Source organism: Pan troglodytes, chromosome 6 (genome assembly GCF_028858775.2).
Source record: "Pan troglodytes isolate AG18354 chromosome 6, NHGRI_mPanTro3-v2.0_pri, whole genome shotgun sequence".
NCBI lineage: Eukaryota > Metazoa > Chordata > Mammalia > Primates > Hominidae > Pan > Pan troglodytes.
The window spans coordinates 6,971,013-6,981,599 of record NC_072404.2 but is presented as its reverse complement, the minus strand read 5'-3'; the positions used below and the strand labels follow the sequence as shown (position 1 = coordinate 6,981,599).

The 10,587-nt window shown below is 54.9% G+C and overlaps 1 protein-coding gene across 8 annotated transcripts in view; it reads left to right on the top strand.

The window, feature by feature from the left end:
- C6H7orf50 (chromosome 6 C7orf50 homolog) overlaps positions 1-10,587 on the top strand; it is a 151,707-nt gene that overhangs the window by 98,918 nt on the left and 42,202 nt on the right. The window lies entirely within an intron of this gene.

Genomic DNA, 10,587 nt, shown 5'->3' with positions numbered 1-10,587 from the left:
AAGCATGTGGGTTGCACAGTTCCGCATAGACTTGCTGTGAGCTGCGGGCCGAGTGGAACACCAGCAGGAAGAATAGCGGCCACTGGCCCTCCGCTGCATGATGCTGTGGCCTACTGTGTTCAGGGATGTACCTCAGCCACCTTCCTGGACAGGACGGCTTCCTGACCGTGGGTCGGAGTGGGACGTCGGGATCAGCTTTCTATTCCAGCGGGAGGGCAGGGAGAGGCTCACCACGGCCCACGCCTGCTGATGTGATACTGACTTGCTGCCCAGCCCGGCACCAGGTCCCTGGCACAGTGGATGCAGCCCGGGCCCTGTGTGCCCAGAGGTGCCGGGTACTGACCTTACTTGCCAAAGTCAGTCACAAGCAGCCAACACCGATACCTGAGGGCGTATTCTGTGTCAGGTTCTGTTCTGAGCCTCAACCATTGTTTTGAGGTAGATACGTCCGTATTTCATCAAACCTAAGACACGATTGATTAGTGTTAGCTATGCCATTACTTTATGAATTACTAAAAAGAAGGCCCTCTGCCCACTGCATTCCGACATACTGCTGATTTTAAGGCGCAGCCTCACGTTAGAGATGATAAAGTGAGAGTACGCCTTAGCGTCAATGAGATAGGTCACCATGTGCATTTTAATATATATATTTTTAAAGACAGAGTTTCTGTCATGTTGCCCAGGCTGGAGTGCAATGACACGATCTTGGCTTACTGCAGCCTCAGCCTCCTGAGTAGCTGGGATTACAGGTGCGTGCCACCACGCCCAGCTAATTTTTTTTTTTTTTTTAGTAGAGATGGGGTTTCACCATGTTGGTCCGGCTGGTCTCGAACTCCTAACCTCAAGTGATCCGCCTGCCTGGGCTTCCCAAAGTGCTGGGATTACAGATGTGAGCCACTGTGCCCGGCCATGCATTTTAAATTTAATTGTGAAAACTTAAGCAACTTACCCCAGGTCACACTGCAGGCCGTGGAGCCAGGATTTGAACCCAGGGGTATTCTGGCTTTTTAGATCAGGGTTTGGGACTTTGGGCCCTCCTAGCAGCCCGCCTAAGAGTAAGCTTCGTTATCTCCATGGTATAAATGGCCCAAGACCTCAGAATCCCTGGTCAGAGTATGCACCGTGCTGTCTGGTCCCTGTAATGCCAGGCTCTGTGGGTCCTACCCACAGGGGTGCTCTGTGGCTGGGGAATGCTGGAGGTTAGCTTCCTCTGAGCCACTGAGCTTTCAGGTCACTGCAGACCGCCTTATCTGCAGAGACTTCCTGTGCCAAGCAGGCCAGTCCTGCCAGGGAGAATGGCAGAAAGCTCGTGTGTGTCCTGGGGAGATTGTCAGAGGGAGCCACCCTCCACCTGAACCACAATAAGTACTCGTAGCTGGGGGTGTAAACACTCTCCAGAGGCTGCAGCTGCGTATCCAAGGGTCCTGGCCAGCCCCTGTACAAGACTCAGTTGGTGGGGGGAAGGGTGGGCACAGATTGGGGCGTGGGGGGTGTGTGGCCCTGACTCAGCTTCGCGGTTGCACCCTAGTCTAGTGTTGATGTTTGAAGTCACGTGGACGTGGCCTCCCCTGTGTGGCTGCTGAGGGTGTTTGAGGGCAGTTGTGTGCTCCTGGCCTGGGGTCATGTGTTTGTGGCTGTGTGCCGTGGCTGCTGAGGGCATTTGAGGGCAGTTGTGTGCTCCTGGCCTGGGGCCGTGCCTCTGTGGTTGTGTGCCGTGTGTGTTGCGGGTGGGGGGGTGCCCTAGTTGTGCACCTGATTCTGCAGCCCCGCGCACTGCCGAGGCTGCTGTGATGCAGCCGCGTGTCTCACGGAGATGTTGGGGCCGCCCTTCCCCTTCCCCTGCCGCATTCAGGCGGGTCGGCAGGCTTTCTTGGTTATTCTGAGTGGCGGTCGGGAAGGTCAGCTGCACGCCACCCAGGGATCCGGGGCTGCTGCTCAGGAGCTGGAGACAGGGGCCCAGCTGGCCTGGGTCTGTTTGCACGTGGGCTTTCTCGGGGGGGCGGGGAGTGGTGGGAAAAGCTGGCTGGCGTTCCCCTCGGAGATGAACCTGCTCTAGTGATTGTGTTGGCAGAGTGAGTCTGATAGCGTGTGCCGTGCTGATCAAGGACAAGGAGTATTTTGCAACGAACTTCCTAGTTCTTGTGAGTATGGCTTGTGACTCTCTTTGTGGCCTGTTGATTATAAGGCGCACCCTGACGTTACAGATGATAAAATGGGAGTGAGCCTTAGCATAAGTGGGACAGCATGTCATCATCTGACACTCTGTGCATGTGCTAGTAAAACGTGGTGTTGTTCAGAGCCCCCATAAACGGCAGTAACATCAGTAAGGAATTGTGGAGTCCCTCGGCAGAGCCCAGGTCCCGTTCCCCGCAGCACGGAGCCCAGGTCCCGTTCCCCGCAGCGCGGAGCCCAGGTCCCCTTCCCCGGAGCGCGGAGCCCAGGTCCCCTTCCCCGGAGCGCGGAGCCCAGGTCCCGTTCCCCGCAGCGCGGAGCCCAGGTCCCCTTCCCCGCAGCGCGGAGCCCAGGTCCCGTTCCCCGCAGCGCGGAGCCCAGGTCCCCTTCCCCGCAGCGCGCAGCCCAGGTCCCCTTCCCCGGAGCGCGGAGCCCAGGTCCCGTTCCCCGCAGCGCGGAGCCCAGGTCCCCTTCCCCGCAGCGCGGAGCCCAGGTCCCGTTCCCCGCAGCGCGGAGCCCAGGTCCCCTTCCCCGCAGCGCGGAGCCCAGGTCCCCTTCCCCGCAGCGCGCAGCCCAGGTCCCCTTCCCCGCAGCGCGCAGCCCAGGTCCCCTTCCCCGCAGCGCGCAGCCCAGGTCCCCTTCCCCGCACCGCGCAGCCCAGGTCCCCTTCCCCGCACCGCGCAGCCCAGGTCCCCTTCCCCGCAGCGCGGAGACCAGGTCCTGTTCCCTGCAGTGCGGAGCCCAAGTCCTCTTCTGGAGCATGTGGCCACCACCTCGCCGTGCAGGGGCCTCCCTCCCTCTCCTGCACTCTCTCCATTCCCTCTTCCTAAATTCCGTCTGCACAGCTTCCAGCCTGGACCTTTTCCATGTTGTGCAGAAGCAGCTGTTCCCACAGGGAGCGTGGGAGGTGCCCAGGATGGGTCTCCAGCATACTGCCAAGCCTCTGGCCTCGGGTTGACCCCGGGAGGCACTGTCAGCTGGAGGCCCGGCATGCAGCAGTCACTCACTCATGGAGCGTGGCTGCAGCCGGCACGTCTGCCTTTGCTCATCCTCCCAGCCCTGCTCCGAGCTGCGCCTTCTCGTTGTTTGTGTGTTCTGGACGCTAGGCTTTTGTGTATGTGTGGTTTGTAAATATTTTGTCCCAGTCCATAGCTTATCTCTTACATCCTCTTAATGAGGGTTTTGCAGAGAAAAGGCTGTTTTCTTTTTAATTTTGGTGAAGTGTAATTTATCCTTTTTTTTTGTTCTTTTTAATTTTAAGGATCTGCTTTTGGTGTCATGGTTAAGAATTCCTCAATGACTCCCAGGTCCCAAAGATTTTCTCCTACATTTTCTTATCAAAGTTTTATAGTTTTACATTTGACATTTAAATAGATGATCCATTTGAGTTCATTTTTTGTGAGGTTTAGGTTGTTGTTTTGGTTTTGTTTTTTGTTTTTGAGACAGGGTCTCACTCTGTCATGCAGGCTGGAATGCAGTAGTGCAATCATAGCTCACTGTAGCCTTGAACTCCCAGGCTCAAGCAATCCTCACTCCTCAGCCTCCTGAGCACCTGGGAGTACAGGTGCGTGCCACCATGCTTGTCTAATTTTTAAAGTTTTTTTTGCAGAGATGGGGGGTCTCACTATGTTGCCCAGGCTGGTCTCAAACTCCTGGCCTCAAGCAATCCTCCCACCTCAGCCTCCCAAGCAGCTGGGAATACAGGTATGTGCCAGCATGCCCAGCCTGGATTTTTTTTTAATAGACTTTTTTTAAAGAGTAATATTAGGTTCACAGCAAAATTGAGCAGATGGAGTTTGCATGTACACCCTCCTGACACACATGCACGGCCTCCCCCATTATCAACACCCTGCACCCTGAATAGTGCATTTACAACAATGATGACCCTACACGGCCACACCACGAGCACCCGAACCCTACACGGCCACACCACGAGCACCCGAGCCCTACACGGCCATGCCACGAGCACCTGAACCCTACACGGCCACACCACGAGCACCCGAGCCCTGCACGGCCACAGCACGAGCACCGGAGCCCTGCACGGCCACACCACGAGCACCTGAGCCCTGCACGGCCACACCACGACCACCCGAACCCTGCATGGCCATACCACGACCGCCCAAAGTCCGCAGCTTATGGGGGGCCCCTCTTGGTATGGCATGCTCTGTGGGTTTTGATAAATGAATATCCACTGTGCATCCACTGTTACAGCACCACACGCAGCAGCTTCACTGCCCCAAAAGGGCCCTGTGCACCACCCATTCATCCCTCCCTCCCCACCACCACTGACCACCACGGAACCCTTTCCTGGCTCCATGGTGCTACCTGTTCCAGAATGTCATGCGGTGGGACCCCACAGCGTGCAGCCTTTTCAGCCGGCACCTGTCACTTCGCAGAATGCTGTTAAACTTGCTCACGTCTTTTCACGGCATGACAGAGCCTTTCTTGTGCTGTCTGGATGGACTACAGTTATCCAGTCCCCTACTGAAGGGCATCTTGGTTGCTTCCAATCTGTGGCAGTTATGAATAAAACTGCTCGAAATATCTGTGTGCAGGTTTCATGTGAAGCTAAATTTTGAGTTCATGTGGGTGAATACCAAGGGGCACATTTGCTGAATCCTGTGGCAGGATTTTGCCTACTTTGGTAAGAAACCACCAACTGACTTCCAAGTGACTGTGCCATTTTGCAGTCACTTCCCACAGCGATGAGTGCGTTCCTGTTGCTCCACATCCTCACCCGCATTTGGTGATGTCGGCATCTGGATTTGGGCTATCGTGACAGGTGTGCGGTGCCTCACTGCTATTTTCATGGGCGCTCCCTCACGTCAAAGGATGTCGCGCTTCTGGCCCCATGCTTATTTGCCATCTGTATATCTTCTTTGGTTTGAGGTTTATTGTTTTCCTGTGGACATCCTGTTGTTCCAGCAGCATTTGTTGAAAAGATTTCTGTCCCCATGGAATTGCCTTTACAAACTTTGTCAGAAATCAGATTGCTCCATTACTGGGTTTACGCTCAGAGGAATATAAATCTTTCCACCATAAAGATGCATGCATGCAAATGTGCACTGCAGCCGTGTTCACAGTCGCAAAGACATGACCCCAGCCCAGCACTGTTCACAGTCGCAAAGACATGACACCAGCCCAGCACTGTTCAGTCACAAAGACATGACACCAGCCTATCACTGTTTACAACAGCAAAGACATGACACCAGCCTAGCACTGTTCACAATAGCAAAGACATGACACCAGCCCAGCACTGTTCACAGTCACAAAGACATGACACCAGCCCAGCACTGTTCACAGTCACAAAGACATGACACCAGCCTAGCACTGTTCACAATAGCAAAGACACGACACCAGCCCAGCACTGTTCACAGTCACAAAGACATGACACCAGCCCAGCACTGTTCACAATAGCAAAGACATGACACCAGCCCAGCACTGTTCACAGTCACAAAGACATGACACCAGCCCAGCACTGTTCACAGTAGCAAAGACATGACACCAGCCCAGCACTGTTCACAGTAGCAAAGACATGACACCAGCCCAGCACTGTTCACAATAGCAAAGACATGACACCAGCCCAGCACTGTTCACAATAGCAAAGACATGACACCAGCCCAGCACTGTTCACAATAGCAAAGACATGACACCAGCCCAGCACTGTTCACAGTCACAAAGACATGACACCAGCCCAGCACTGTTCACAGTCACAAAGACATGACACCAGCCCAGCACTGTTCACAGTAGCAAAGACATGACACCAGCCCAGCACTGTTCACAGTAGCAAAGACATGACACCAGCCCAGCACTGTTCACAGTAGCAAAGACATGACACCAGCCCAGCACTGTTCACAGTAGCAAAGACATGACACCAGCCCAGCACTGTTCACAGTAGCAAAGACATGACCCCAGCCCAGCACTGTTCACAGTAGCAAAGACATGACCCCAGCCCAGCACTGTTCACAGTAGCAAAGACATGACCCCAGCCCAGCACTGTTCACAGTAGCAAAGACATGACCCCAGCCCAGCACTGTTCACAGTAGCAAAGACATGACCCCAGCCCAGCACTGTTCACAGTAGCAAAGACATGACCCCAGCCCAGCACTGTTCACAGTAGCAAAGACATGACACCAGCCCAGCACTGTTCACAGTAGCAAAGACATGACCCCAGCCCAGCACTGTTCACAGTAGCAAAGACATGACACCAGCCCAGCACTGTTCACAATAGCAAAGACATGACACCAGCCCAGCACTGTTCACAGTAGCAAAGACATGACACCAGCCCAGCACTGTTCACAGTCGCAAAGACATGACACCAGCCCAGCACTGTTCACAGTAGCAAAGACATGACACCAGCCCAGCACTGTTCACAGTCGCAAAGACATGACACCAGCCCGGCACTGTTCACAGTAGCAAAGACATGACACCAGCCCGGCACTGTTCACAGTCGCAAAGACATGACACCAGCCCGGCACTGTTCACAATAGCAAAGACATGACACCAGCCCGGCACTGTTCACAGTCGCAAAGACATGACACCAGCCCGGCACTGTTCACAGTCGCAAAGACATGACACCAGCCCGGCACTGTTCACAGTCGCAAAGACATGACACCAGCCCGGCACTGTTCACAGTCGCAAAGACATGACACCAGCCCGGCACTGTTCACAGTCGCAAAGACATGACACCAGCCCGGCACTGTTCACAGTAGCAAAGACATGACACCAGCCCGGCACTGTTCACAGTAGCAAAGACATGACACCAGCCCGGCACTGTTCACAGTAGCAAAGACATGACACCAGCCCGGCACTGTTCACAGTAGCAAAGACATGACACCAGCCCAGCACTGTTCACAATAGAAAAGACATGACACCAGCCCAGCACTGTTCACAATAGCAAAGACATGACGCCAGCCGAAATGCCACCAATGGCAGATTGGATGAAGAAAATGTGGTACATATACACCATGGAGTACTATGCAGCCATTAAAAAGAGTGAGATCATGTCTTCTGGGAACATGGATGGAGCTGGAGGCCATTATCCTTAGCAAACTAAGGCAGGAACAGAAAACCAAATACCACATGTTCTCACTATAAGTGGGAGCTGAATGATGAGAACTCAGGAGCACAAAGAAGGGAACAACAGACACAGGAGTGAATTTGAGGGTGGAGGTGGGAGGAGGGAGGAGGAAAAGGAGGGTGGAGGGTGGGAGAAGGGAGAGTAGGTGAAAAATAACTACTGGGTACTAGGCTCAGTACCTGGGTGATTAAATAATCTATACAACAAACCTCTATGACACAAGTTTACCTGTATAACAAACCTGCACAGGCACCCCCAAACCTAAAATAAAATTTTGAAAAAATCACATTGCTAACATGGGGCACCTCCTGGGTTCACTGTTCTCTGTTCCTCTGTGTGTCTCCCACTGCCCGTGCTGCACCACAGCTGTCTGATGTCCCGAAATCAGGCATGCAGTTCCTTCTAGTCATCCTTTTTCAGCGCTGTTTTAGCTATCCTTGTTACTTTGCTTTTCCATATACGTTTTAGAATAATCTTGTCTTTACCTACAAAAAAAAACCCCCTGAAATTTACGGTAGGAGTTGCATGAAACATGTACCTCAATTTTGGGAGAATTTGTGTCTTGACTCTGCTGTCTGTTCTGACCATTAACATAATGTGTCTCTCCATTTATTTGGATTCTTCAAAGTTTGTTTCTTCAGTGTTTTGTGGTTTTTAGCATTTAAGTCCCATACAGGTTTTGTTAAATTTACAGCTAAGCATTTCCTTGTTGCTGAGCAGTCGTAGGTGGTGGTAGCACGGGAATGCCAGTTTCCGCGAGCCCATTGCCAGCTCCCTGACTGTCTGCGGTCCCATGCCTTCTGAACCCACTCACAGTCCCAGGATTTATTTCGTAGATTCTCTGAGATTTCCTGCATCAACGGTCATGCCACTTGCAAATACAGAGAGTTATATTTCTTCCTTTCTGGTCCTTTTCCTGCCTGTGGCCCTGGCCAGCCTGATGCTGGATAGCAGTGGGGACAGTGGGAGGGTGGACACCCTTGCCCTGCTCCTGGCCTTGGAGGAGCACCTGCAGATGCGCCTCACCTCACTCAGGAGGCACCCCCGTTGCCGATTTCCCGGGTGTCTCCTCACCTCACTCAGGAGGCACCCCCGTTGCCGATTTCCCGGGTGTCTCCTCACCTCACTCAGGAGGCACCCCCGTTGCCGATTTCCCGGGTGTCTCCTCACCTCACTCAGGAGGCACCCCCGTTGCCGATTTCCCGGGTGTCTCCTCACCTCACTCAGGAGGCACCCCCGTTGCCGATTTCCCGGGTGTCTCCTCACCTCACTCAGGAGGCACCCCCGTTGCCGATTTCCCGGGTGTCTCCTCACCTCACTCAGGAGGCACCCCCGTTGCCGATTTCCCGGGTGTCTCCTCACCTCACTCAGGAGGCACCCCCGTTGCCGATTTCCCGGGTGTCTCCTCACCTCACTCAGGAGGCACCCCCGTTACCGATTTCCTGGGTGTTTACCACGCGTGGGTCTTGAACTTCGTCACATGCCCCCTGCATCAGTTGGTGTGACCACGTCGTATTTCTTCTGTAACCTGTTGATAGGGTGCATTATATCGATGGTTTTTTTTTTTTTTTTTGAGACGGAGTTTCGCACTTATTGCCCAGGCTGGAGTGCAAATGGCATGATCTCGGCTCACTGCAACCTCCACTTCCCAAGTTCAAATGATTCTCCTACCTCAGCTTCCCGAGCAGCTGGGATTACAGGCATAACCCACCATACCCGGCTAATTTTTGTGTTTTTAGTTGAGACGGGGTTTCTCCGTGTTGGTCAGGCTGGTCTTGAACTCCCGACCTCAGGTGATCCGCCCGCCTCAGCCTCCGAAAGTGCTGGGATCACAGGCGTGAGCCACTGCGCCCGGCCCAATGGATTTTTAAATAGTGAGCGAGCCTTCCACCTCTGGAGTGAACTCCACTTGTCATGCATGGTGTGTGACTCTTTTTCCATGTTGCTGAGTAGGATGTTTGCGTCTGTATTTATAAGGGATATTAGTCCGTAGTTTTGTTTTCATCTGGTTTTGGTATCAGGGTTCTACTAGCTTCACAGACCGAGCTGGGCTGTGTTCCCTCGTATCGAGGTAGTGGTAGGTCTTCTTTCAGTGTGTAACGGACTTGCCGAGACTGTCCGTGGCCTGGGTCCGCACCGCGAGTGCACAGAGGAGAGGCCCTCCAGCAACCTGGGGCTCACAGGTTTCCCAGAGAGGGGGTATCCCAGCAGGGTAGTGAGGAGCATGCAGGATTGGTCAGGCTGACAGTGTGACTGGGCTGGAGGAAGGATGCTTGGGGCAGAGGCGCTGCCCACATACGTGCAGTACCCTAGCATCGCGCTTTCTGGCGACTCCGACCCGTGTTTTCTCTCGGGGACCTGCTGATTGGGTGGTTTTCCTGCCCCTGCCTGTCATGGACAGACTGGAGCAGCCCAAGGGCACCACTGTCACCTGAGGGTGCCTGGCAGTGTGGGCGGGTGGCTGCGGCCTCTGAGGGCCACTGTCACCTGGGGGTGCCTGGCGGTGTGGGCGGGTGGCTGCGGCCTCTGAGGGCCAGTGTCACCTGGGGGTGCCTGGCCGTGTGGGCGGGTGGCTGCGGCCTCTGAGGGCCACTGTCACCTGGGGGTGCCTGGTGGTGTGGGTGGGTGGCTGTGGCCTCTTAGGGCCAGGGCCTCCACTTCTCAGGGCCTCCTGGCCCTCACACCTCCGCAGTGGATTCTCGTGATGCCACGAAAGTGATTTGGCAGACAGGAGCCTCGCCGAGGCCTCCACGGCACCTTCTCTGCTCTGGCCAACAGCAGATCCACCTGCGGGGGGCTTCATCCTCGGCCCCAGGTTCCATTTCAGAGACTTTATTTTCAGGCGGGCCGAGTGCGAGGGACGTGTTGGGGCAGCCCCGTGGGCCGGGAGCAGTTCTCTGGATCTGGGGCCCATCTACCCTGCGTTCTCTGGGGCGTGGTGTGTCCAGGAAGTGGGGCCCACTGGCCACCTGAGCAGGGCGGTTAATTAAAAGACCGTGTCGGACATAGTTATGTCTGTCTTGAACGACTCAGAATGCTCCACATGGTCTTAGGGTGCCTGGGCCCGGGTTTCGAAGGCGAATTCTTATTACCTGGGGAAGGTTTGGTGACCAGGTTGCTCTCACCCCCTCGGCATGTCCTCGCAGCCACCCTGCACTCTCGGCCCGTTCCCCGGGTGGTGCTTGCTGGCCGCTCCCCGCACCTGGACCACTCTGCCCTCCCTGCAGGTCTCTGCCCTCCCTGCAGGTCTCTGCCCCCCCGGACCACTCTGCCCTCCCTGCAGGTCTCTGCCCCCCCGGACCACTCTGCCCTCCCTGCAGGTCTCTGGTCTCTGC